Genomic DNA, 26,025 nt, shown 5'->3' with positions numbered 1-26,025 from the left:
TACAGTTCCTCTTCTTTTCTATCTCCCATTAGAAGAGAACAGGTTTTTAAAACCTAAAAACACAACATAAAATAATAAAATATAATTAAGAGAAAAAGAAAACAATCACATCTAAGATGGACCAAAAGAACAGAAGGAATAGGACCCCAATAGAAAGCTCAATAATCAGCATCCAACTTGTTCACACTTAGGAGTCCCATAAAAATACTAAACAATATTAAACTTAAAGCCACAATATATACATAGAGACCTAGTGCAGACCTCTAAAAGCTCTGTGCTTGCTGCTTCTGTCTTTCTAAGTTCATATAAGCTTTTTTCAGTTGATCTGATGGACCTTGTTCTCCTAGTGTCTTTTGTCTCCTCTGGCTCTTATAATCTCTCTTCTTATCCTTCCACTGGGTCTGAGTTCTGAAGTCAGAGATTTGGGGATTTGATGGAAACATCACATTTAGGGCTGAGTATTCCCAGGTCTGTCTCTATATGTGTAATGTCCGGCTATCGGTCTCTGTATTTATTCTCATCTGCTACAGCAGGAACATCCCTGATGATGGCTGAATAAAGCCCTGATCTATGAATATAGCAGAATATCATTAGGAATAATTTTGTTACTACTTTGTGGGGTTTTTGTTGGATTGTTTATTTCCAGTAATATTTGATTTTACCCTAGCTCTCTGGGCTATCTAATATCCAGTTCTTTTTTTTTAGATGTTATCACATTTATTAAAGACCATTATTTATTATTTATAAAAATTGCCCCAATATACAGAAAAAATTCCTAATTATGGTAACTAAAATTTGCCACCCCCTCATGTCCACAATATCCAATCTAGATTGGTTTAATCTTGAAATGTAATCCAATAAGGCTGAAGACTAAACACTTCAGGTCCTGGACAAGATAATAAAATACTCGTAAGCCTTCTGGATCCTTAGACTGATTGACATCAATAAGGGAACCAATTTTTGATGTTGTAAAAGAAATGTGTTCACTGCCAATGACAATTTCAAGCTCCTGCCAGCCTACTCGGTCAGGAGGGGGCCACAGAGCATTGTCTTCCTTGGTGATCTCACTGTCATCAATGAATTTCTTCAATTCCTCCATCACACTTTTATGTACATAAGCCTCCTTTCTGATCATGACATCATTCTTGTAATTGCTGTTGTTGGCATATCGCAGTTTTCCATCAGGTCGGAATTCAAACTCCAGGAACTCATGACCGTACTTGCCTTTGTGACCCACGTAGTAACACAAGTAAAAGTCACTCTCCATAGTTCACAAGGGAAATCAAAACCGAACTTTAGGAACAGATCACACTACTATCTAGTATCCGGTTCTTGATCACCCAAGCAGTGCTGGGTATGGGTTGCATCTCCTGGAGTGGGCCTTAAGTCCAACCAGACATTGGTTGGTTACTCCCACAAGCTTTGTACCACTATTGAGCTAGCATCTTGCAGTCAGGACAGCATTGCTGAAGAACAACTTTGTGTCTGAGTTAGTGTTTACGTTTCTCTTTTGGTACCCTGCAGAATATCTTCCCATACCAAAGACACTAGGACATAGTGGTGAAGGCTCTATGTAGGCACCAGCTCAGACTTTCCATGTTCAGTGAGTTATGGAGGAGTTGTTTTCAGCAATGGGGCCTTGCTGTGAGTTTGTCAAGAACAACCTAATATCTTAGTAATAGCTTAGATTGTTTCCAATGGACCTCTCTAGCCAACAACTGGATATAGCCCAGTCTCCAAACTGGAAACTTTGTTTAGTGACAAGAGAGGTCAAAATACGACTTTGTTTTCCTTGTTATTTGGAGACTTCATTAGAACCACCTACAAATATTTTAAGGAAGTTTCCACTGCAACAGGTTTCTATAACACCCCTCAAATGCCCCTTAATCTAACCAACTCTCCTTTCATTACCTCCCTCGATCCATCTCTTCTCCCCGTCCACCTGATCTTTCTGTCCCTACCCCCTCAGCCCTAGTCCACCCATAAATTCTTTTATTTATTTAACAACCTTATTTGATAGTTTATCAAACCATTATTTATCGGTGCCTATTAAAAACTGGTATTTTCTTTTCAGATATTACCTATTATCTTATTTAGTGTTATAAAACATGTAAAAAAATTACTATTGTTCTCATTTTAGGAATAAGTGGTGCACAAAAGAAATATGTGTGTGTAGTTCCAGACATGAACTGTTTCTCGTTTTTCCTTTATTTTTTAATGCTGTGTTTGCGTGTGTGTGTGTGTGTGTGTGTGTGTGTGTGTGTAAAGGTGTTTCTATGGAGGTCAGAAGTGGTTATTGGTTGGCTAGAAGCTGGAGTAACAGGCAGGTGTGAACTGTGTGGTACAGGTGCTAGGAAGCAAATGTGAGCCCCTTGCAAGAGGAGTAACAACAAAGCAGTCACTTTAGCCCTCAGACCAAAATTCTTGAGCCTACCATATATTGGCTCTTTTTGTTTTTTTTACTCCTAGGACAGCAAGGCAGGAAGTTGGAACCCAGCAAGGTGCTTCAAGCATTCTGAGCCTTCTCTCAGAGTGTTGTACTTCACTTCGTTTGGTCCTGTCCAGTTTTCTTTACTTCATAAATAACAGGATATAAAGTCGCCTCTGAGTGAATACTGAGTTTGAATTTCTTCACAAATTATTTGTTGTACGTTATCAAAATTTCTGGGTTTTTTTTAACCAATGTTCAGCTATTTACGATTATTTTATTTTCAGTGTCTCAGTTTGAGGATTTCATTATATAAATAGAAAAAATAAATACCTACAAATTGTGTGGGGATAACTGAGGAAACAGTTTTGATGCATCACTTTGCTTTCTTAGGTGGAAACAGAATTCAGACTTTTAGAGTCCAGAGAAATTGCTGTCATGTTCTATCACAGAGGTTCTTTAGATTAAAGTTAGGGGCACTGTGCACTATTAGAAACCCAGGTACACACAGGAAGCGATAAGAATCTTATTCACTGATCCTGCTGACGTCATTGTACTTACTAAAATCTGCTTGAGACTTCTTGGCTGCCAAATTTTTAATACATTAATGAAGCACATTGTGATTCAAAAACAGCCATCAGAATGCAATGTCTAACCACGGCTTCTGGTCAAAACATAGGCACACAAATAGAAAATTATCTAAATCGCTTGTGATCTCAGGCATCCATAATTACTGATGAAAATCATGTTGTCCTCATCTATATTTCCTAAACAAATTAAATATTTTATTATTTGAAGCGGGGGAAAAATAGATGTCCTGATGTCATAGTTGGCACCTGTGTTTACATAATTGATAAAATGTGTCTATAAAATAAAAACTTGCTCAACTTGTTGCACTTTACAGACATTTTGTACATAATGCTAAATCAGTTTCTTGGAAATTTGAATTAAAAGTGAATACCACAATAGTATATGACAACAAGTATTTCTTACTGTCATAGTAAAGTAAGAAATGTTTCTTACTTTATTACTTTTGTACTTCAACTGCATCTCAGTATTTAACACTGATTTTATTTAATTAGTGAGATAGCAGAAACTTTCCATTGTTGTCAGCATTTGAGTTTATTTCTATAACAATTATATGGCATTTTCTTAATTTTATCTATTGTGCCATTCATGATTTTATTGATTTGTAATATTAGGAATATATTAATATTTCTCTTTATATATATATTTCTATATATAACCATTTAGTAGGTACTTTAGATCCTTTTTCTATTTTCTCTTTTGTTTTTATGTTTTTGACAAATAGAAGCTTTGAGTAATTGAGGGCTTAAGGCTGCTTGTATTATCTTGAATAGATATGTTTTTCAATGCTATGCCTAGAAAAGCCTCACATATCACAAGACTTAATAAATGTGCATCCTACTTCTGTTTTATGATTTCGCTTATGAATAAAGCTGTTTCAGCCAGTGGCTTACCAGAGTAAAGCCAGGCTGGAAATCCAAACAGAGGTACAGAGAAAGAGCAGCTGGAGACAAGGAGATGCCATGTTGCCACCAAAGGAGAAAGATGACAGGACATTGCTAGTTAGCTAGAGCTTCATTAAGCTACAGCCTCATGGTGATACATAGAATAATAGAAATGGGTTAATTTAATATGTAAGAGCTAGCTAGGAATATGCCTGAGCCATTGGCCAGTGTTGTAATTAATATAGTTTCTGTGTGATTATTAGGGTCTGGGTGGCTGGGAAACAAAAGTGCAGTCTCTGTCTAAAAAAACATTTAGTTTGGTAATAATCTTCCATTTATTCTAGTAATATTTGTTAATTTAGCAGCACTTTGCCCAGAAAAAGTTAATATTCTAATTTTAACATATTCTTTGATGTAACCAGATCTCCTTTTGTAATTTTATTTTTATTAATCAATCTGCCTTCTTATACTGACAGTAATACTACTTTGGATTACTGTTAGGCTTCAGTAAAATTACATTTTTTAAATGTTACTATAACAAGCTTTACAATTTTATTATAACTACAATAAAAATGTTGGCAGGATTTTTACAAAAACACATAAAGAATTTTAATTATTCTTATTTCATTACTATTAATGTTATTACGCCCTGGGTAATAGGAAGTCTAGCAATTGAAGTTGGGTCCATTCCAAATTATTGTACAGTTTTTCCAGTTTCATTTTTTCTTAAATTAACCCTATCTTTTACTACATCACTTTTCACCATTTTTCTCAGGCTCTGCTGGCTAATTTGTTTACTTTAAACTTGTTTTTTGTATTGTATTTTCATCTACAAAAGAGTCTTCATCCTGCTCTGAAGTGACAGGAAAGTACACATCTAAGTTTTCAACAGATTCTCAATGAATTTATGGCCACAGAGATAAAGGCAGTATGGACTGGAACTGCGAAAAATATAGGGAGGAGAAACTCTAATCAGAGCATATTCTATGAGAAAAACATCGATTTTCAATAAATAAAAAAAATCAAAATGTTTGGCTCATTTCTCATGCCATAATGAGATTGACAAAATTTCATTCATTCATTCATTCATTTATATTTTTCATAAATCATATTAAACTCCCTAATTGTCAGACAGTATGGTTAGCTCTAGATGTGTCAGTGAGAAAAACAAACAAACAAAAAATCTTTTCCCCTTAGAGTCTACATTCTTGCAGGAGGAAATAAACACTAAGCTTAAAATGAGAACGAGTTAAATATTACAAAGCGTGGTGGTGAACGGGCATGTGGATGGGGTATATATGTAAGAAGGAGGATATTTGAGACAGATTGGCTAGAGATCTGTTGTGACCACCGTATGCAATAAGGAGTTACTATCATAAAGCACTATTTGGGGAGCATGCTGCCAAGGAGGTAGTATAGCTGAACATAAGTGAGGTAAGGAGAGGAAATGGTGGGTGGTCAGAAAATCTTAGTTCCTTGTCTACCTTTTCTCTCTTTAAGAAACTTTTCAAGATATATAGAGAGAGGACTTCCTCTATTAAGCCCATGTTCTTTCTGGCTCATTGTGCTTTATTGGGAGTAAGGAGAGAAGAAAGCATGCATCGTCCAGGATGAAGTCTGCGTCAGGTAGCCAAAGGAGAGAAGATAGCCTTCTTACTGGATAATAAAGGGCACAGCAAGGGGTGATCAGATAAATTTGTTGCGGAGAGGTCTAACAATGGGTCAGCTATAGTTTTTCAGCAACACAGATGAATTACTAATAGAAAAATTAGTGACAAGATTCTGGCCTGAGCTATAAATGTCCTGCTAGGGGATGTCTAAGGGAGGAACATGTTGGAAGGGGAAGGAACATTAACACGAAGTGCAGATAAAAAAGCAGTTGAATATGAGTTACTAGTATTCAGTTTGAGATGAAGATAGGAATTCGGAGTCTTTCTGTATCCTTGGAACAGTTAAATCTGTAAGGCCAATGCCATTATTGACCCCTACCCTTGCAGTTAGTGAGTTCAAATTGCATTCAAGCGCATGGTCTCTGATATAAGAGAAACTTTCTTATCCATTGCCTTTCATCAGACAAGCATTCCAGAAGATGTTCGTGAGGATAGCAGGGAAGGGCAGCATCCACCTGTCTGCCTCCTCTCGATTGTGGTTTGGGGTGAGAAAAAGCCACTAAGTGAGTAATGGAAGACCCAAGGAATTTAACAGACCTGGTAATTTTCGGCTATCATAGTTCTCAATTGCTTAATCTTTCAATCTCTTTCCATTCAGTAAATTCTATGGGCGGGTTATCAAAGCCAGATGCAGTGTAGAGTGGTGGCTTAGAGGTGTAGCATCCTTTCTATGAATTTCGGCCTCAAACAAGCAGGCCCCTTGTTCTGTGTCCTCTAGCCCTCTGGAACCACCCTCGTCTTGTTCTTCGCTCCTACCCTGGTTTCTAACTCCGTATAGGGTCCAGCTGTAGCATTGACCTTGATTGAAAAGGTTTAGCTAATGTCCACCTAGAAAAGATATTTTGAGTGCATAGTACAGGAAAAGAGCTAATAACTTACTGCTAATATAGCAGATATGGCAAAGTAGGAGATATCCAAAGCAACAGAAGTATGAAAAGAAAAAGATGGTCAATGCTAAACCTAGTAAGAAAAATGAAAGTAATCACAATGGCATACACCTCACCGATCAGGCTGACAAAAGTGTGGGTCGGGGTAGGAATAGAGAGTGATGGACATAGACATTAAGGAAACATATGAAGTCATATTTAAATGCTCAAAAACATATATTTTAAGACTGTATTACTAGGTGGCTAAAATTAATAACTGTTGTGACTTCCTATATTGTAGTCTTTATTTACCTAGACAGTTTCAAATATCCTATTATGTTTCTTCTTCATGATATTAATTTAAAAATATTTATCTTATTGAAAAGACTATAAATTCAAGAAAAATAGTGTCACCCAGCACATTTAGTTAGGCTTCTAGATCCCTGCCCTGATCACCTATTGCTACATAGCTCATCACCTCAAAAATTGTTCGTGAAACTGACTGTATAATTCTTTCACTTCCCAACGTGTTCCCTGGAGCTCTGCATAGATGGAAATTCCAAAAGAATCTCAACAGCAGCTACTCATGCCCATGTCAAATCGGTCTTTGGAGACAGCTCAAGGCGGTATTGCAGAGTACCTGAGTTCCCAGAATTCACACAGTGGTTCAGAAACATCTGCAACTCCAGTTACAGGGAGTCTAACACACTCTTCTGACCTCTACCTGCACCGTGTACACGTGCTGCATGTATATACATGCAGGAAAAACACTTACAATACATAATATAAAGGAAGTAAATCTAAGATAAATTTAAAAGATCACAGATTTCTCTATGTCCTTCTTGTGTGGCATTAGACAAATTGAGGTACAGATGCTCAGTAAAGCACAGATCACTTTCTTTCTCTGGCTAGGCTGTATATTTCCATCCAGAGGGTGCTAGTCTTAAAATAAATGTGCTGTATTGTAAGAACAACAGTCTACAGCAGTGGTTCTCAACTTGTGGGTGGCAACCCCTCCCGGGTCCCTTATCAGACATACGAAGTAGCAGCACAATAATTTTATGGCTTGGGGCTAACAAAACATGAAGAACTGTGTTAAAGGGTCACAGAACTAGGAAGGTTGGTCCACTGGTCTATAATATCACCACCATATTTCAAAATTATGCCTATAGAATTATGTGATTTGGTATGTATTATTAGAATTGTCTTAACAAGAATAATATCTACCAGAGTATTTTCTGAACTTTGGGGTTCCCACAGGTCAGGGAACCCTGATTGCTCTTCAAGCTGATGAAGGAGGGGAACTAGATCGGGGGAGGGGGAGGGAAATGGGAGGTGGTGGCGGGGAGGAGGCAGAAATCCTTAAATAAATTAATTAGTTTAAAAAAAGAAAGAAAAAAAATAAAATTAGAAGGACATGTAATTATTTATGGTTTATGTATTTATTCATTACAAATATGTAAAACTCAGGTGATAGAGAAAATTAGAGGTAAAGAAGCACAAATTTGTTTTGATGAGAGTAGATCCTCTAGCGTGAGAGGTGTTTGACTCACAGAACTCTTAAGAAAGCATGGATATTGAATATACAGATAACAGAATACATGTTACTGAGTAAGATCCATTCAAGGAAGTGGGACTAAGCATAATGTTGGTAAAGCCCGGGAAGCCATGACAGTGATGACATTGAATATGGTCATTGCTAGGGATAAAATAGCTCTATGGAGATTATAGGGAGAAATGGTACATTAATGAGTCATTTCAGCTGACTGCTGCAGTCACACCCCACATCATATGTTAAGTCACCTGTGTTGAACAATTAAATATTTCAGAATAAAACCAATTAGAATGGACATGGTCTGTTAGGTCATAAGCATGTAAAGCCCTCAGAATGTACAACACTATTTAAAATATTGTTTGTTTTTATTGTACACAATTATGTACAGGGGTAACTTTTACAAAATATCATCGTTTGGTCTGTTTTACAAGAAAAGTATGGATTGGAGGGAGAATCTTTGAGTTCCTAATTCTAAATACAACAGAAACCCAGCAATGCCAGCGTCTTCACTGAAGACTCTATACCATAGAAACCCAGCAATGCCAGCGTCTTCACTGAGGACTCTATACCATAGAAACCCTAGCAATGCCAGCGTCTTCACTGAGGACTCTATACCATAGAAACCCTAGCAATGCCAGCATCCTCACTGAAGACTCTATACCATAGAAACCCTAGCAATGCCAGTGTCTTCACTGAGGACTCTATACCATAGAAACCCTAGCAATGCCAGCGTCTTCACTGAAGACTCTATACCATAGAAACCCTAGCAATGCCAGCGTCTTCACTGAAGACTCTATACCATAGAAACCCTAGCAATGCCAGCGTCTTCACTGAAGACTCTATACCATAGAAACCCTAGCAATGCCAGCGTCTTCACTGAAGACTCTATACCATAGAAACCCTAGCAATGCCAGCGTCTTCACTGAAGACTCTATACCATAGAAACCCTAGCAATGCCAGTGTCTTCACTGAGGACTCTATACCATAGAAACCCTAGCAATGCCAGCGTCTTCACTGAAGACTCTATACCATAGAAACCCTAGCAATGCCAGCGTCTTCACTGAAGACTCTATACCATAGAAACCCTAGCAATGCCAGCGTCTTCACTGAAGACTCTATACCATAGAAACCCTAGCAATGTCAGTGTCTTCACTGAGGACTCTATACCATAGAAACCCTAGCAATGCCAGCGTCTTCACTGAGGACTCTATACCATAGAAACCCTAGCAATGCCAGCGTCTTCACTGAAGACTCTATACCATAGAAACCCTAGCAATGCCAGCGTCTTCACTGAAGACTCTATACCATAGAAACCCTAGCAATGCCAGCATCTTCAATAAATGCTCCATACCAGGGAAATCCTAGCAATGCCAGTGTCTTCACTTAGGGATCTTATACCAGAGAAACACTAGCAATGCCAGAATCTTCACAGAGGGCCCAATGGCAAGGACTAGTGGAAAATGTAAATTATGCAGTTTAGGAAAATAATTTGCAACATCATTTCCACTGAAATGTGACTAGGACACAATTTAATTCTTGTGAGATTTAAAATATAAACTTTTATACTCGGATATAGTACAATTTAAAAGTTGTTTTTCTGTTTATATTTCCAAGCCCCTAGCGTGAGATAGATTTAAATGACTGTTTTGTCTCCTCCTTTGCCAGTATCTACATGTAATAATTTTTCTCACTCATTGCAGTAAGATTCAGCTTTTCAATTCTTCTGACTTCCTTCTTGCCTTTAATACTGCTATTTCGTAAGAGGAAGGAAGCAGTCCTCTGAGCCTTCTTGGAAGATATAATTGGGCATGACTCCCTCGACTCCTTCTTCAGCTCCTAATGGTTAATTAGTTTGTGCACTTGCAGTTTGGTCTTCTGAGGAAAGAAATTAAATGTCTTCCTTTTAGCCTAGAAGAACATGGATATATTTCTGATGTTTTTATTTTACTTAGACCGCAGGGGAATGCTTTGAGCATGAGCTCAGGGTTTTATTTATAAAACTATCTTATATTACATACCAATACAGGTTCCCTCTCCCTCCCACCCTCTCACTCCTCCCACTTTCTCCCCATCCCCATCCACTCCTCAGAGAGAGTGAGGCTTCCGATGGGTAGTCAACAAAGTCTGTTACATCACTTGAGGCAGGCCCAAGGTCCTCCTGCCCCCTTATATAGACTGAGCAAGGTATCCCTCCATAGGGAATTGGCTCCAAAGAGCCAGATAATACACTAGGGATAAATACTGATTCCACTGCTAGTGATCCAACGAACTGCCCATGCCACACAACTGTCCTCCGCATCGGACTGGCAGTTGGGGAACCAGCTTAAGACCAAAATAGGTTGTAATTTTTAGACATCTGTTTAAGGTCACTCTATCCGTTCCTTGGTCAAGCATATAAGATGAAATCTCAGTGATGCCATCTCTGAATATAATAAATAACCTGTCATCTCCCACAATAGCAAGAAATTTCAAAGCTATTATAAAAAATCTGAGATATCATTGAAATTGTTGGTATATAAAGAGTAAATAGTGCTGAGAGATAAAAGGCGTCAGTTGGCCTACTAAGAACTCTTGTAAAAATTGTGGAAGTGTATCCCTGTGTTTAGCACCACGTCTAAGGAGAACTTAAGCATTGGTATTCAGTTGGTCTGCATGTTTCTAGAACCTAGTTCAGAGTATAGATTTCCCAAGGATTTGTTGAACTCTTTGTGTTTAAACTCACAGATGAAATTATTTGTGCCATTATTAAAGCAAAAGCAAAATCCATAACCCGACTAGTTCAGACTTTTGGATTTGATTTTCTATGGCATATATATCACATTATATATGGGATATATGTTTTAATGTCTCGAAGAATTTTTAAATCTATTACCTCATAAAAATCAAGAAATTACAACTTGAGCAGCACAAACACTAGTCTGGGTCAGTTCAGATATTATGTGTTATTCTTAATGTAGGTTTTTGTGTCTATAGAGAAATACTCATAAAGTGGAAATGGGAAAAAAAAATCCTCCCCTAATCCTGCAAAGAGATATTTAGAAAATGTTCATATCACAGACTTCAAAATATGGTTGAAAGACAAAAGTAAACTAATTTTCCTTAGCACATTTGCAGGTCAGTACTAATGTCTTTGGTATAAGACTTTCTTTATTAAATACAGATGTGTGTTACATATATAGTAGGTCTTTTTGCAGTGATATCTGAAATGGCTTCAATTATTGCCTAGAAACCTTATACTTAACACTTAACAAGTGAATTTGATTATAAAGAAGACTTAACTAACACTTGATAGAGATGTGCACTTCTTTCTCTTTATTAGTTTTCAAAAAGGAATCGAGAGTGGTATCGCAGAATTATGGACTTCCAGATCTTTTTTTTTTATTGAGAAAAGAAAAAAAAAAGTATCTGCCTCCTCCCAGCCTCCCATTTCCCTCCCCCTCCACCCACCCTTCTCTCCCTCCCCCAAACTCCTCTCCCCCTCCCTTTCCAGTCCAAAGAACAGTCAGGGTTCCCTCCATCCATGTCTAGGAAGGTGAACATCCAAACTGGCTAGGCTCCCACAAAGCCAGAACATGCTTCCAGATCTTAAAGAAGTGTTACAGAGATGAGACTAGCCAAGAGAGGCTCTGCAAAGTGCCTGAAACTTCTTGGGTCGTGGCTTGCTTACCATGAGATAATAATAGATTTGGGTCTCTCTGTTCAGACCTCTCTGCCTCTGTCTGCACTTACTTTAGTATTACAGCTAGCTACAGAAGAAGCAGTTCTTTGTGATTCAGAAATTACCATAACTAATATTTTATGAAGGAACAGTATTTCATTATTTTTCCTTGTAGTTTGCCTGGCTTTTAGGATGTGCATCATAATTCATCGTAATTGAAGATAAAACAACCAAGAAAGTGACACATAATGAGATTCCTCTTTATGAAGATAACAAATCCCAAACCAGATACATCCTGTTTCTTGTTTTGGTTTCTGTTATCAGCTTCCTTACAGATTAGACTCCACGTGGCTTAGGTGTCAAAAAGAGGCAAGTTTTCATTATTCATGCATTGCAGAAAGCAGTGATTTTTGTGGTCGGTTCTACCCACATATCATAAGAATATTTCCAACTGAAATATTTGTATTGTATGTCACCAAACTCTGTGTCAGCTTGTGGTAAAACATTTCATTTTTATCTTATACAGAACATTAGATAAACATGAATTAAACTCAATTTCTTTCACAGTATATCCTCCTTACTGCCAAAATTGTTTTTGTAAAAACATTGAATAATTTGGATACATTACCAACTATGTACTGTGTGTTCTTTTCCCATTTCTCAATGGTTATTTTTGTAGGAAAGTTAGGTATCTCCTGAGTATTAAGTATTTCAGTATTAATCACTAATTACAGTGATGGAGGAAAATGGAGGCAAAGATGAGACATTTATCTTCATTGTTTTCTGCTCTTTAGACAAGTGTATCTTTCATGCAAAGCATGTCTTTGTAAGCATTTGATACTGCACATTACCAAGCTATTTTTGTGTCATCTGATGAACTACTATTTTTCTGTCATAAATCTAGAAAGCCAATTCATGATAGCAGAAAATACCTAAGTATTCTTCAAATACAATCAAGGGAGAAATAATAGGAAAAACCTTCAGTAGAAACTTAAGAAATAATCGTGGTGGCACTTGCCAAATATCAGCCTTCACCCTCTATGACTAAGGCCATGGAATCCTCCAGAGAGGTCAACAACCAAGGGTAATATTAATGTTCCAAGGCTTTGGTAGTCTTTTTCTACACTGAGCTCCTATTATTTTTCATTTTATGAAGGTAAATTCATATACTATAGGATTAAATAATGCAAAGCCCACTCCATGGCATATAATCCACTCACAGCTTTGTGTCAATAGCACCACAATCACTTTTAGACCTCTTTTACCATCTCATGAAAGAGACCTATTCCATTTTGTTATACTTTTCAATATTGTCCCCTTTCTATGCAAGTGCTAGTCTACAGACACACATGTGCTGGTCATTTCACCACAGAGTCAGAGAATATGTGTGCTTTTTCATGCCAGCACTTTAACGTGGCATAGTATTTATAAAGTTTATCAAAGAAATTAGAATAGAATTCACTTTTATACCCAACTGACTTGCCTTGTTGTCAGATTTTGTCATTTGACCTCTGCAGGGGTCAATTGCATCGTTGTTCATGTCTGATGTTTTAGGTCATAGGGAAATCACAATATCTCGTTGCTTCAGTTCCAGACTAGGCATTTCCCAGTCCCTAAATATCTCATCTTTTAAAAAATATATTTATTTAGTTTTTTGAGAATTACATATCATGTTTCATCATATTATTTTCGCTACCCTAACACCTCCCAGACACTCCCTTACATCTCTACCCACCCAACTTCATATTCTTTATTGCTCTTTTAAAAAGCCAAAATGAAACAAATGTCACCCCCAAAAATAGAGTCTGATATGTGTAAAAAGAAAAAAATAATCACCATTATGAGCCACAGTAGCCACCTGTCTGCAAGATATGTCCACTGGTTCAGTAGTAGCTTAGATTTTATGGGAGTGACCTACCAGTGAAATTTAAGGGCCACTCCACATTTCAGTTTTTAAAATAAATTACTCTGTTCATATTTGCTTCAGCTACATCCTCTTTCATATCTCTATTGCTTGCTTCTATATTTCTGGTAAACCAGCTTTCTACTATGCAGATTGTAATGCCAGTATTGATCATTTTCTATTTATTTGCATTTCCCTAACCCCAAAACAAGCATATGTAATAAATAGCAGTATCACAGGTGAAGGAACAGGGTTCAAAGACTCTGGTAACAACTAGGGTAATTTGCCTAAAGCTAGTAAAAGACAAAGTAGAAACAGAATGAATAATACAAAAGTTTGCTCCTACTGCTGTGGACCAAAACCAACTACAGAAGGAAAGAGTTTATTTCCATTCATAGGTTACAGTTCATCTTCAAGTAAAATCAAGGCAAGAAATGAAAAAGAGACATGAGGAACACTGCTTCCCAGCTTAAGTTTGGGCTCAGAGTCAGCTAGCTCTGTTACATAGTCCAAGCTTTGCCTGAAGAGGGATGGAACCAACCACCATTAGCTAGATCCTCCTACATCAATTAGCAATCAAGAAAATACCCCACAAACATCCCCAGGTGCCAATTTGAAGAAAGCAGCTTTTTCAATGTAATTTACCTCCTCCTTAGTATGTCAGGTTGAAAAACAAGATTAACTTTTACAAGTCTACCCATTGTAAACTTGATGCACAACATAACACTTAATCCATAACCTTTCCTGGTCCCCGAGATCTCTTTTGAAAATCACACGATTTTAAAGGTCTCACAGTCTTTTAAAGAAAAAGTTCAGTACTTTAAAAGCCTAAGGTTTTTTTTTTTTAATTCAAAGTCTCTTAATTGTGGTCTCCTATAAAATAAAAGATAAGTTACTATTTGCTTAATTTAAAAAGGAATAATCAGGGCACAGTTACAACCAAGTCAAAGAAAAACCCAAAGTTACAGAATTCCTCAAATATTATTCTTCTACATGGAATATTCATGTGAGGAGAGAACGACTCTATTGGATTGTCTGTGTGATATTTTCAGTTAAGGATCTGTGGAAGTGAAAAATTCTATGTTTTTCTAGGACAATGAATGCTAGTTAGCAGGAACTGAAAAAATAGCTATGATTAATAAAAGACTAGCATTGTTGCGGCAAAATCTTTTGATTGGGTTAATTAAAGTATTCCTTCACAGTCAGAATACAGATACTGTGGTGCAAATCCTTAACGCTTAAAATACAGATACTGTGGTCCAGCGGGTCCAAGATTGAATCTCAAATTGGCAGCTAAACATGGCTGTGTTCAAGATTCTTCCACATGGTTTTGTTTCTGAATGCAAGAAAGGGTCATGGGGATCCATTGATAGGGTTGAATTTCATGAATAGGCCTGGACATTATATTAGTGAAAGTAAAACCTCAGTTTTAGTGGAGACTCCATCTTAATTAGAAATGCCAGGGCTGTGAGATGACCTCAAGGACAGTGGCAGATGTGTAGTAGAGCTGGCCTGAGCCTATAAGGTAAGTTGTGTATGCTGTGACTTACAAAGCTGGAGAAGTAGAGTTGCCCAAGCCTTTGGAAGGGCTAGAAGGTTATAAGTGAGTCCCACATGCTGGACATAAGCTAAATATTATGTTTGGTCTCTATTTCATAATAGCATCAGAAAGCAAACTAGAATAGAAACCAAATATATCTAGTTCAAAAGAGTAAATTCTGCACATTTACCAAGCTGTTTCTCAGAAGGTATAAATTAACATTGATAGCACATGCATATTCTCTTCCAAACCTGTATGTTTGCTTAGCTATTAATTCCAACACAGACATAGAGGAGCATGAGCATTAAAATATTATAGGTTACCTCTCCAGCATGCTTCAGAAAACCTCTAGCACTGTATATTAAATTGGTAACTTACAAATGACTTTTATCACAAATCCAAATAAGAAAATTTTTTATATTAGAAATCCAAAACAGTTGTAAGTTTTAATCATGACTAAAAGTTTTCTGCAGATTCAGGAATCACGTTCTTGAACCGCAGTCGTAAAAACACGGGTGAAGAGTGCCTGCCATCAGAAGAGACTGTTACTTTTCTTTATACTTTCCCACAGATCAGAAAGTTACTTTTCTTGAAAACAGCCCAGAAGGGTGTGAAGGAGCTAAGTAAAAGATGGGAGGCAGATTGGAGCAACAGCAGTGTACTCTGAGCTTTAACTGGCGCTTTCCAGAACTAAATGAGCTCCCAGTAAAGGGAGTGTGCTGAGAGACAGAAAGCTATAGGGACACACAGATGGAGAGTTCCAGGAGATTCGACTGATTCTGGCCAATAGTCTGGAGGGAAAGAGGCTGCTATATACATAGGCCTACAGTTCTATTTTTAATCAACTATAGACTTGGAAATAAAGCATAAAAATATTTTTAAAGGCTTGCAGGAAGGAAAGAGTCTTATTATAAGACCAACGTGAGGCAAAAGTAGGCCAATGAAACATATGGGATTCCCGATATTCATCCTGGTTTCAGTAAGAAAACATGTGTATCAATCATGCATGCTTAGAGATGTTCATTAACAATTTTTTTATTCATCCTAATCTTTCAATTGCCTCTACAAAATTCTGAGCTGGAAAAAAAATTCACAGTATGTTGATATATACACATACCCTTGCACTCAGGAGACAGAGGGAGGAGGATCATGAATTGTAGACCACCGTGATATACAGTGAGACTCTACCAAAACAATTACTATTACTAAGGAAGATTCTTGTTGTTGTAACAACAGCGTTTATCAAACATTGCAAATAAGACAGACAGTGCCCCGTGAGGATTTCTTTTTTTTTTATTGAGAAAAGGAGAAAAAAAAACAAGTTTCTACCTCCTCCCAGCCTCCCATTTCCCTCCCCCTCCTCCCACCCTTCTCCCCCTCCTCCCACCCTTCTCCCCCTCCTCCCACCCTTCTCCCCCTCCTCCCACCCTTCTCCCCCTCCCCCCTCCTTTCCCCCTCCCTCTCCAGTCCAAAGAGCAGTCAGGGTTCCCTGCCCTGTGGAAAGTCCTAGGTCCTCCCCCTCCGTCCATATCTAGGAAGGTGAACATCCAAACTGGCTAGACTCCCACAAAGCCAGCACATTACGTAGGATCAAAACCCCGTGCCATTGTCCTTTGCGTCTGTCTCATCAGCCCTCGTTGTTCGCCATGTTCAGAGAGTCCAGTTTTATCCCATGCTTTTTCAGTCACAGTCCAGCTGGCCTTGGTGAGCTCCCCATAGATCAGCTCCACTGTCTCAGTGGGTGGGTGCACCCCTCGTGTATTTCTTAAGGACGATTTAATCTATTTGTGGTGCACAATATCATAAGAGCTGGTTCACAGCATTACTCACTAACTGGAATAATAAATAAACTAATATTATTTTACATATTCTACTAGAGGCCTCCTTGGTCCTCATGACAAGAAATAAGAGCTATACACGAGTGTAGTTTTCAATTCATATGGCATCCAAATTTAATGAAGAAGTGTTTAATGAACATATTTGCTATTAGTATAAGCAATTCCAGTTATTTATTAGCATTGAACAGATGTGCACTTCCCTGTCTTTCTTTTGGGAGTGGTCTTTCCTCACCTCTGCTTATCCTTCATATGGTTTCAATTTAGATATATGTTAAGAATGATACCCCCCCCAAGAAGGTTAGAAACCCCACTGTCAGAAGATACAAAATACTAGCTCTTTTTTATTAATCATAGCTTAGATTGTCTCCTCATGGAAGGAATAATATTAGGAAAGGCAGATAATTTTTTGGTTCTCAGTTTTTTCAGTGATAAGGGAAAATCTTACAATCCTGGCCTACATGAAGAGGTTCTTAAGAGAACTCTATAAAACATAGTTCCTTAAGATCCTTGTAACATTACTGCAGTGATGTAAAGATGTGGGTGCCTTTTTTAGGCAGCTACTTTTCTTTACACCTGTGGTCTTTACAATCTGTCCATCTAAATATTAATACCAGGATAATGACCAGCAGTTAGAACTATTTGTGTCTCAAGTTCAAACCCTCTCTGGGCTTCCTAAAAAGTTTCAGACCAGCCTAGGTTACCATATAAGACCCTTCCCAACCTAAAATCAAATTCCAGAAGAACGAAGTTACTATACTGTTGACTACATCAAAATGTCTATTCTTAATTGAAGTATCACAATCAAACTACAAAATCAGAAACTTTTCTAAAACAAAACTGTTCAAAAAAGAAATAACTACTATGTTTATGAGAAAAATTCTTGAACCAAGCATTTTTATGCCATATCTTCAATAATTTTAAGTCATGGTCATCATTAGTTGAAAATGCATAGTTAGTACTCTAGACCTAAAGTGATTGAAACTTCCTTAGAGAAAAGGAAGCTTCCAGAGGCAGAGAAACTTTAAAGTGCTGGTGCCAAGTGTACTGTGATAATTGCTTGGCTCCTCCTTTGTTAAAATAATCTATTGTACACACTGAACATCACAAGGAATTGCTCTCCTCCAGAAGATAAAAATTTCACAGTATTCAAAAGCTTAGCTAAATATCATGAGCAATGGGGATGATTAGTTATTGAATATGCAATTTTTATTTTGTTGCTATCATCTCTGTGAGGAAATTTGCATAGAATCACCTAACCATTTTGTTTTGTAGATTACTGCAATCTTCACTCATTTGCCCTGTGGAAAAGTTTCATGTGCTTACCCAAAATCAAAATAATACTACTTCTAGCGCCACTTTCCCATAGCAACAGTAATTCAGATTAGAAACAGAAAGAACCCAAAAGGTTGTCTAAAAGGTGTCTATGAAATGTCATGGATTTATGGGAATAGCCAGTCAAGCCCAAGGGTTGGGAAGGAAAATGGTAGCAGGTTAAAATGCATACCATCCAAAAGATACAGAAAACCAATAAAGGTTAGGAAATTGTGGCAAATGATCGTGTTTGGTGCATGGTATGTGTTGACCACAATGAGAGGTATAAAGAGTGCCAGGGGGAGAAGCAGTGAAATCTGGCAAATTCAGAGGCAGAAAGAGTGGGAAAGCCCTTGAGAGCTACCTCATTCACAGCTTGGATATTGTTTTAGAGAGAGCGGACCTTTTATTTCTTATTGCTTCTGTTTATGTGGTGACTCACCAGTCGGAGAAGAGGCTGGTTGAGTACAGTGAAGATTACAAAGGATAGACAGTATTTGCCATTCTACATGTCTTCAACTTCTTTCCCACTTACTTTTCTCCCCAGTACTTTGGCACTTAATGAGGGTGCAGGACATACGCACCTTTCTAAAGCTTAAAAGGAAAAATTGGGGCAACAATGTACTTTCCTTTCGCCTATCACTAAGGGAACAACAATTGCTCTACTCATCAGCGTTGCTTTTCTTACCTCTGCTTTTTAGTAAATACCCCAAACTCAATAGATTCGGAACGTGAAGCTAATAACGTGACTGTGTCTATGAATTGGTTGTATATGTCAATGAATGATTCTGCTTTCCCAAATAGTGATGTTTAAGGCTTCGGTTCCCTGGAGCTTTGGTTGGCCATGTGTATCCAATATGATTCCCTCACATCCCTGAGACGTATTGACTGCTTCCTGGCCACTGGGATAATGCTTCTGGATTTTCCAGAAGTTTGAACATGGTATTTCTTATGGGGGTGACGATTGGAATCAAAATAGGAGCATTCCCAGCATGACAGCTGCAGATCTCTTCAGGTCCAGTGATACTGGATGATATTTGGTGACATATGGTCATATTTCTGCCATATTCTTTTAATTAAGGCATGGGGTAGGGGAGAACAAGATTCACAGTAAGGGAGCCGGGCGGTGGTGGCGCACGCCTTTAATCCCAGCACTCGGGAGGCAGAGGCAGGCAGATCTCTGTGAGTTCGAGGCCAGCCTGGTCTACAAGAGCTAGTTCCAGGACAGGAACCAAAAGCTATGGAGAAACCCTGTATCAAAAAATCAAAAAAAAAAAAAAAGATTCACGGTAAGGTAACTAGAAGTAGACTCTACTGTTGCTGAAATAGGAAAAACCATGTTATATTTGACCCACTCCAACTGCCCACCACACTGCAGTTTCTCTACCCATGGTACCTTATGTAAACCTTAAACCCATAACCTCAATTTTTATGTTTTAAAGCTTAAAACTCAAAGGTATTGAATTTTAGAGATAAAATCAAATTAGATGGAGCTGTGATCCTCTCCATATGCCTGATAAGTCCTTAGAAAAGGGTAGGGAAGACGGTCACATGTGCATTTGTTAGATATAGGCTATGGCTGTTAGTGGCTCCCAGCCACCAAATGTAACCGGGGAACTTAGCCAAATCTTAGCTTGTTCAGATGCACAAATTTTCTGCCCTATGTCTTTGCCTCTTCTAGTGTTTCTCCACAGTTGGCTATGTTGAGTTGTCTTTTGTGAAGTTACTGAACAAGGTTAGGGTAGATCATTTGCTCCAAGTTTTTCAATCATGTCGACTTCTGGCCTGATCAAATATTCTTAATTGAAAGAAATCTATAGGGAAGGTGCCTAGCTGAACTGAAAATTACTATTATTATAACTAAATTAAATCCAAACAAGTTGTACTATAAAATTTGCATAAACATCTAACACCTTAAAGCCCATGGAAAATTGTTCCCATAAAATCCTTCATTAGAATTTTCTCTAATACTCCATTTCAAATTTTGTCCTTAAAAAGCTCGGAAAGCTGTCTAAGAAAGTAACATCTCATTAAACATAGGTTTTTTTTCTTAATAAACAGCTGGTTGAATGGATATTTCTTCAACTTTATTATTCCATCAAATAGATCAAGCATATAACTATATCTTAGGAGAGATATAACAAAATTGGAGCTGTTAGAAGTTTTAGTTCACTTATTAAGAAAGATTAAAAAACACTGTTGTGATTTTGTTTATCTTGTAAAGGGATTGGGCAAAACTTCAACTATTTGAAGAACTAAATTCTGTTGTAAGAAGAAGAAGTGGGAAGGCTGGAAGTGGCAGTTACACAGTTGGTAGAACTCATTGTAGGAAAATACTGCTATAAAAATATTGTAAACTATGCATTTGAGTTTTAAAGGTGTAGGATCTTGATCCGCCATCTCCTGAAAGTGAAGAGCGTTCTTGTGTAGTCGAAGGTGTGTGGAGTGGCATATTGCACATGAAGGCATGTACACGAAGAAGTTGTCCTACAGTGGATCTAGGAGGTGGTGACCTCATAAAATGTGTATGTATGAATTCTTAGATGTTTGGGAATGGGCACATCAATGAAGTAAATTAGATGTTAGCTAATTAATTATTGGTGAGTTTGAAGCACTGATAGTTTTAAATAAGCCTGTCTAAAATACCGTAAGATTCCTTTAACTTTGTTATTTGTTTCCTTTACTGCCAGTAAACATAGCAAGAACGTCCAGGAAGTGTGCATCTCTGTGTGTGCGCCTCTCTCTCTCTCTCTCTCTCTCTCTCTCTCTCTCTCTCTCTCTCTCTCTCTCTCTCTCTCTCTCTCTCTGTGTGTGTGTGTGTGTGTGTGTGTGTGTCTGTGTCTGTGTCTGTGTCTATGTCTGTGTGTCTGTGTGTATGCCTTTGTAGAGGAGAAACAGTAGCCAAGCTGAGACACTGATCGGAATTGGCAGTGCTTTCATGAACTGTGACTTTACTGGTACAATACGAGAATGCATTGGTGCCTCAGGCATAGAACATTTTCAATCCTTTACAAACATATTTTGAGAAAAATGTGGAATTTTTTTCAGTATGGATTTCTACTCTAATTTCATTTGAAAATCACACGTGCTGTGAAATTCTCAAGGCCGAGAAATGAAATAGTGTAATTTTTAGCAAGTGCCAACAATTTCCATGTGAATGGTGGCTTTATTGAACATATTTTAACACTCCTGTGGATTAATAATGTGTTAGCAGAAAAAGGCATGTTGAGCCTGGTGCAATTATCCTTCCATCCCAATTATACTGTGACATTAAATCTTGTGACATTTAATAAGAAAGGCCATTTCACCCATGGCTACCTCTAGTGCAGACGATTTATGCAACAGTGTTCCCATAGACAAAATTATGAAAAGAAGGCCTTCCAACATGCTGATGTGTCTAACTGCCCATGCAAATTAAATAAGGTGTACCAAAATATATAAGTTGTTAATGTTATGATTGCCTGGTACCTGAGACAAAAGGAAGATGAATTAACCACCCTGGCTTTTATCTGTTGCAAAATAAAACAAATGGAAATGGGTGACTAATGGCGTGGAGACTTCCTATGAGACTCAGGACTTTAGCTTTCTGCCCATAGGAGGCCTTTTCAACTTGGTTCATAATGTATGAACCAAGGTTTATTTGCTCTTTGTTTCCCATTGTTTACCTATATCATAATCATAGGCATAGGCATACTTTCTCAAAGCAGGTTTAACTTTAATTAACTCAGCCCTTTATAATAAAATGTTTTATGTCTATTAAGTATAGGTCTTACTGGCTTTCTGGAGATTACCTGGATCCAATCATCATTTTCTTAGAATTCACTTTCTGGCCACATTTAAGTTTTATGATTGAGTTTCACTTACAAAAGTGTTGAAAAGGCAAAAAAAAAATCATTTTTTCAAGTATCAGGTAAGATACCTGGTTTCTAGAAATGCAGATATATGGATTATGGATAATATGTCTACACATTGCCCAGAAGATGAAGTTAAGAAATGGGCTGCCTGTAGGGCCCAAGCAGAGAAGTGACGGGCATACTCCTGAGTGCCAATCACAAACCATGTTAGGGTGCAGTTATGCCAGGCCACACCGTTCCCTGTTGTTGGAATAAGCACAGGCTCTGTAGCACTGAATGGACAAAAGAGTTACAGAACTGCAGTGTACTGCAAGACAATTTCCATTGTCAAGTGAAAGCCCCAGCTTTAAAACACATTGCTTCTAAACTGAGCATCTGACTGAGCATGTGATTTCCGCTCCTTAGACCCTTCCTATTGAATCGCTACAGCGGTAAATGGTGTTCCTGCACCTTAAACTTCCCTTTAAGGATGACATTGTCTTCTGAAATGTCCCCCCCCCCCATATTATTAAATAGAAGCAGAAATATTCAAACGTAGATATTAAATAATCACTTCGGGTCTAAGAAATGAATGCATCTCAATTTTTTTTTCTTGCTATGAGAAAGAACATGTAACAGATTGTGTAATGCGATAAAAAGAACAAGTGGTCTGTTGATAGATCCCATTAGTTCCCAACATTCCTGGAAGACAGCTCATCAAATGCCTTCACATGTATCATTAACAGTGTGTCTTTTTAGGATGCTGGCCATCATTGGTGGGTGAACAAGAATGAATTTACCTCATTGCACAGTCCAATGGAGCTCCATCTCCTCCAGTTAAGAAAATTGCCAGTTTCTTTGAATGATCTAGTGTGTGGCTTTTATCACTAGATGGTTAATGCATGAATAGTGGGCCTAAAAAAATCCAATATTTTCTCCCCTGCAGCCATATGTTTGCAGTAAATGTGACATTAACATTTTAAAAGCTTTTGCCTGAGACCAAGAGTCAAATGTTTTTAGCAGATGTTATTAGGCCTTTTCTATTATTTTCATTTTTTTTCTAGTGGTGAAACGTGCTTCTGAGTACAGCTCAATTGCTATGCTTTTGCATGATAAATTAGCATAAAATTCTATAATGCAGACTAATCAGGTCTTTGAAAATCCTGATGTAATTTGTATGAAAATATTCAATCTGTGTTCTACAGTTGCTTTGCATAGATTAGGTAGCCAAGATGTCTTTGTGTCTTAAAGTCCTTTCTTTCAGATCTGGTATCTTTTCCTTTCCTTTTGAAAAGTATTTAATACATTGTATAATTTCACAGATATTTCATAAAGCTAATGCATAAGTTTTACAATAGAACTGTTTTCAATCTATTCATAGTAAAGAATAACATATTAGCCAGGTGGCGGTGGCACATGCCTTTAATCCTAGCACTCAGGAGGCAGAAGTAGGCGGATCTCTGTGAGTTCGAGGCCAGCCTGGTCTATAAGAGCTAGTTCCAGGACAGACCCCAAAGATACAGAGTAAACTCTGCCTCAAAAACAAAAACAACAACAACAAAAAAGAATAACATTAATTTTAGTAGCAATGGCAAGTCATATCTGTGAAACATGGGGGAAAGGTTAAACATTAATAATTAACAATTACTAGACCTGGATGGAGGTGGGGGTTCCCTGGACTTCCCACAGGACAGGGAACCCTGATTGCTTTTCGGGCTGGGGGGAGACTTAATTGGGGGAGGGGGAGGGAAATGGGAGGCGGTGGCTGGGAAGAGACAGAAATCTTTAATAAATAAATAAATTAAAAAAAAATAATTAACAATTCCTTGCCTTACTTGCACTATCTATTCTAACTCCCATTTTCATCTGATATCGAAGACTAGATTTAAATACTTTATCCCACTTGGGATGTAAAAATTAATTTATGTTATTAGATTGTGTCATTATCTATTGATATCTTTATTATATAGAGAAAAGTATGTTTTTGGTAACCGTTTATGGAATCTTGGAAATCAAGATTCTTTAAAAGCCCTGTGCTCAAGGGTCCCAGCTCCCATCACAACTCTAGGAATGGAAAGTGTGGGATTATTGACAAACATCAAGAAATTCATATAAAAAAAGACAATTATTGTATGTGAAGAAATAGAGAATTGGTCATGTGACATATTCTGAGAATGTAGTAGAGATAACAGAGAGAAATAAAGGAAATGAGATGTATTTCCCAATAGAAGAAAGGGAGAGATTTGTTAGCATTCTGTACAAAATCTAAAAATGTGCACACCTCAGAACTGCACTTCACCCAGAATTTTATGCTCTATAAATATTCAAAAATTTTTGATACTAAGTAACTGTTTGTAGAATGTTTTTACAATATAGGAATTTATGAAAACAAAAATATCCCATTATCGATAGATGATCATATGAAGTACATTATATTCACAAAGTACAATATTAAGGAAGCATGGCCATGAAATTGTAATTAAATGTAATATGCATTACAAGGCTATTTATGACTCCTATAAAAAAAAAGGACAGTTATAAACATTTTTGTATATAAAATTACACATATGTATTAGAAAGAAAAAAATAGGAAAAAATGTCCAGGTGCCAGTTACCTCAGCGTTGTATGTTTTCTTTATTTACATTTCCATTTTAAAAATTTATATACATATATATATATATAATATGTTTATAGTGCATAAAATATGGCATTATTATTTGAAAGAATCAGGCAGATAACTTCATAGAAAAAGTGCTCCAGAACCTTTTAAAACATTTTTATTTATTGAACATTATAATTATATATAGGTGTGTGTATTTATAACCGTATATGATATATTGTATATATTGTATGTGTATATTTTATTATATATCGTGCATGTATATTGCATTGTATATAATGTATTATATGCCTGATAATATGATTCTGTATATAATATATAGATTTATATTTAATTACATGTATGACATGTATATTATGTATTATATTTAATAGATCATATATAATTTATCATATTATATATTATGTTATCATATGTTATAAATGTGTCTTAGTTAGGATTTCTATTGCTGGGATGAAACTCCATCACCAAAAAACAAGTTGGGGAGGAAAGGGTTTATTTGGTTTTTACTTTAGCATTGCTGTTCATCACTGAAGTATGGCAGGAAAGGAATTCCAACATGGTAGGATCCTGGAGGCAGTAGCTGATGCAGAGATCATGAAGGGAAGCTGCTTACTGCTTTAATTCCCATAGATTGCTCGGACCACCTTATAACCCACCTTACAGAACTCAGGAACAACAGCCCAAGGATGGAACTATGACCTGGGCCCTCCTCTATTAATCATTAAATGTGAAAATTCCTTACAGCAAGATCTCAAGGAGTCATTTTCTCAGCTGAGGGTCTTTTCCTGCTAATGGGCAAAGTCTCAATTTTCTTTAAATAATTAATTCAGAGATCTTTTCCATATACGATTTTAGTTTCTTACTCAGTTTAGGTGATAAAAAGATCCATTCTAAGATATCTTTCCTCTGCATTAAAATTCAGAATATTTAGAGGGTAATATGAACAGAATACAGTTAATTTTCAGATCCACATGGTTTACATGTGTCTCCTGTAATTTCTCTTTGATAAAAGTCAATTCTTTCTCAACTTCAGCTGTTAATTCCCTGGGAATATTTAAATCTTTTCCCCATATGAGTTTTATTTAATTAATTATTTTATCAGATGTTATCCCAGAAATGGGCCTTAGTTTGGAAATGTCTCCCAGCGATTTTTGGAAGTCATTAAGAGTCTGCAGTCAGTCTCTCCTAATTTGCACTTTTTGTGTTCTAATTTTCTGTAAACCCATTTTATAACTAAGATAATTGATAGGATTTCTTTTTTGTATTTTTTCAAGAGCAATGTGTAATCCCCATTTAAGCAAAACTTCCTTTACTTTTTCAAACATTG

General features: G+C 37.1%; 1 protein-coding gene and 1 pseudogene across 7 annotated transcripts in view; one reads left to right on the top strand and one right to left on the bottom strand.

The window, feature by feature from the left end:
- The window catches only part of B3galt1 (beta-1,3-galactosyltransferase 1), a 501,059-nt gene that overhangs the window by 240,854 nt on the left and 234,180 nt on the right, over positions 1-26,025 (top strand). The window lies entirely within an intron of this gene.
- Positions 707-1,312, bottom strand: LOC142856745 (protein mago nashi homolog pseudogene; annotated as a pseudogene).

Source organism: Microtus pennsylvanicus, chromosome 9 (assembly GCF_037038515.1).
Source record: "Microtus pennsylvanicus isolate mMicPen1 chromosome 9, mMicPen1.hap1, whole genome shotgun sequence".
NCBI classification, from domain to species: domain Eukaryota; kingdom Metazoa; phylum Chordata; class Mammalia; order Rodentia; family Cricetidae; genus Microtus; species Microtus pennsylvanicus.
Note: the sequence above shows the minus strand (reverse complement) of the source record. Positions and strands in the feature narration are given on the sequence as shown.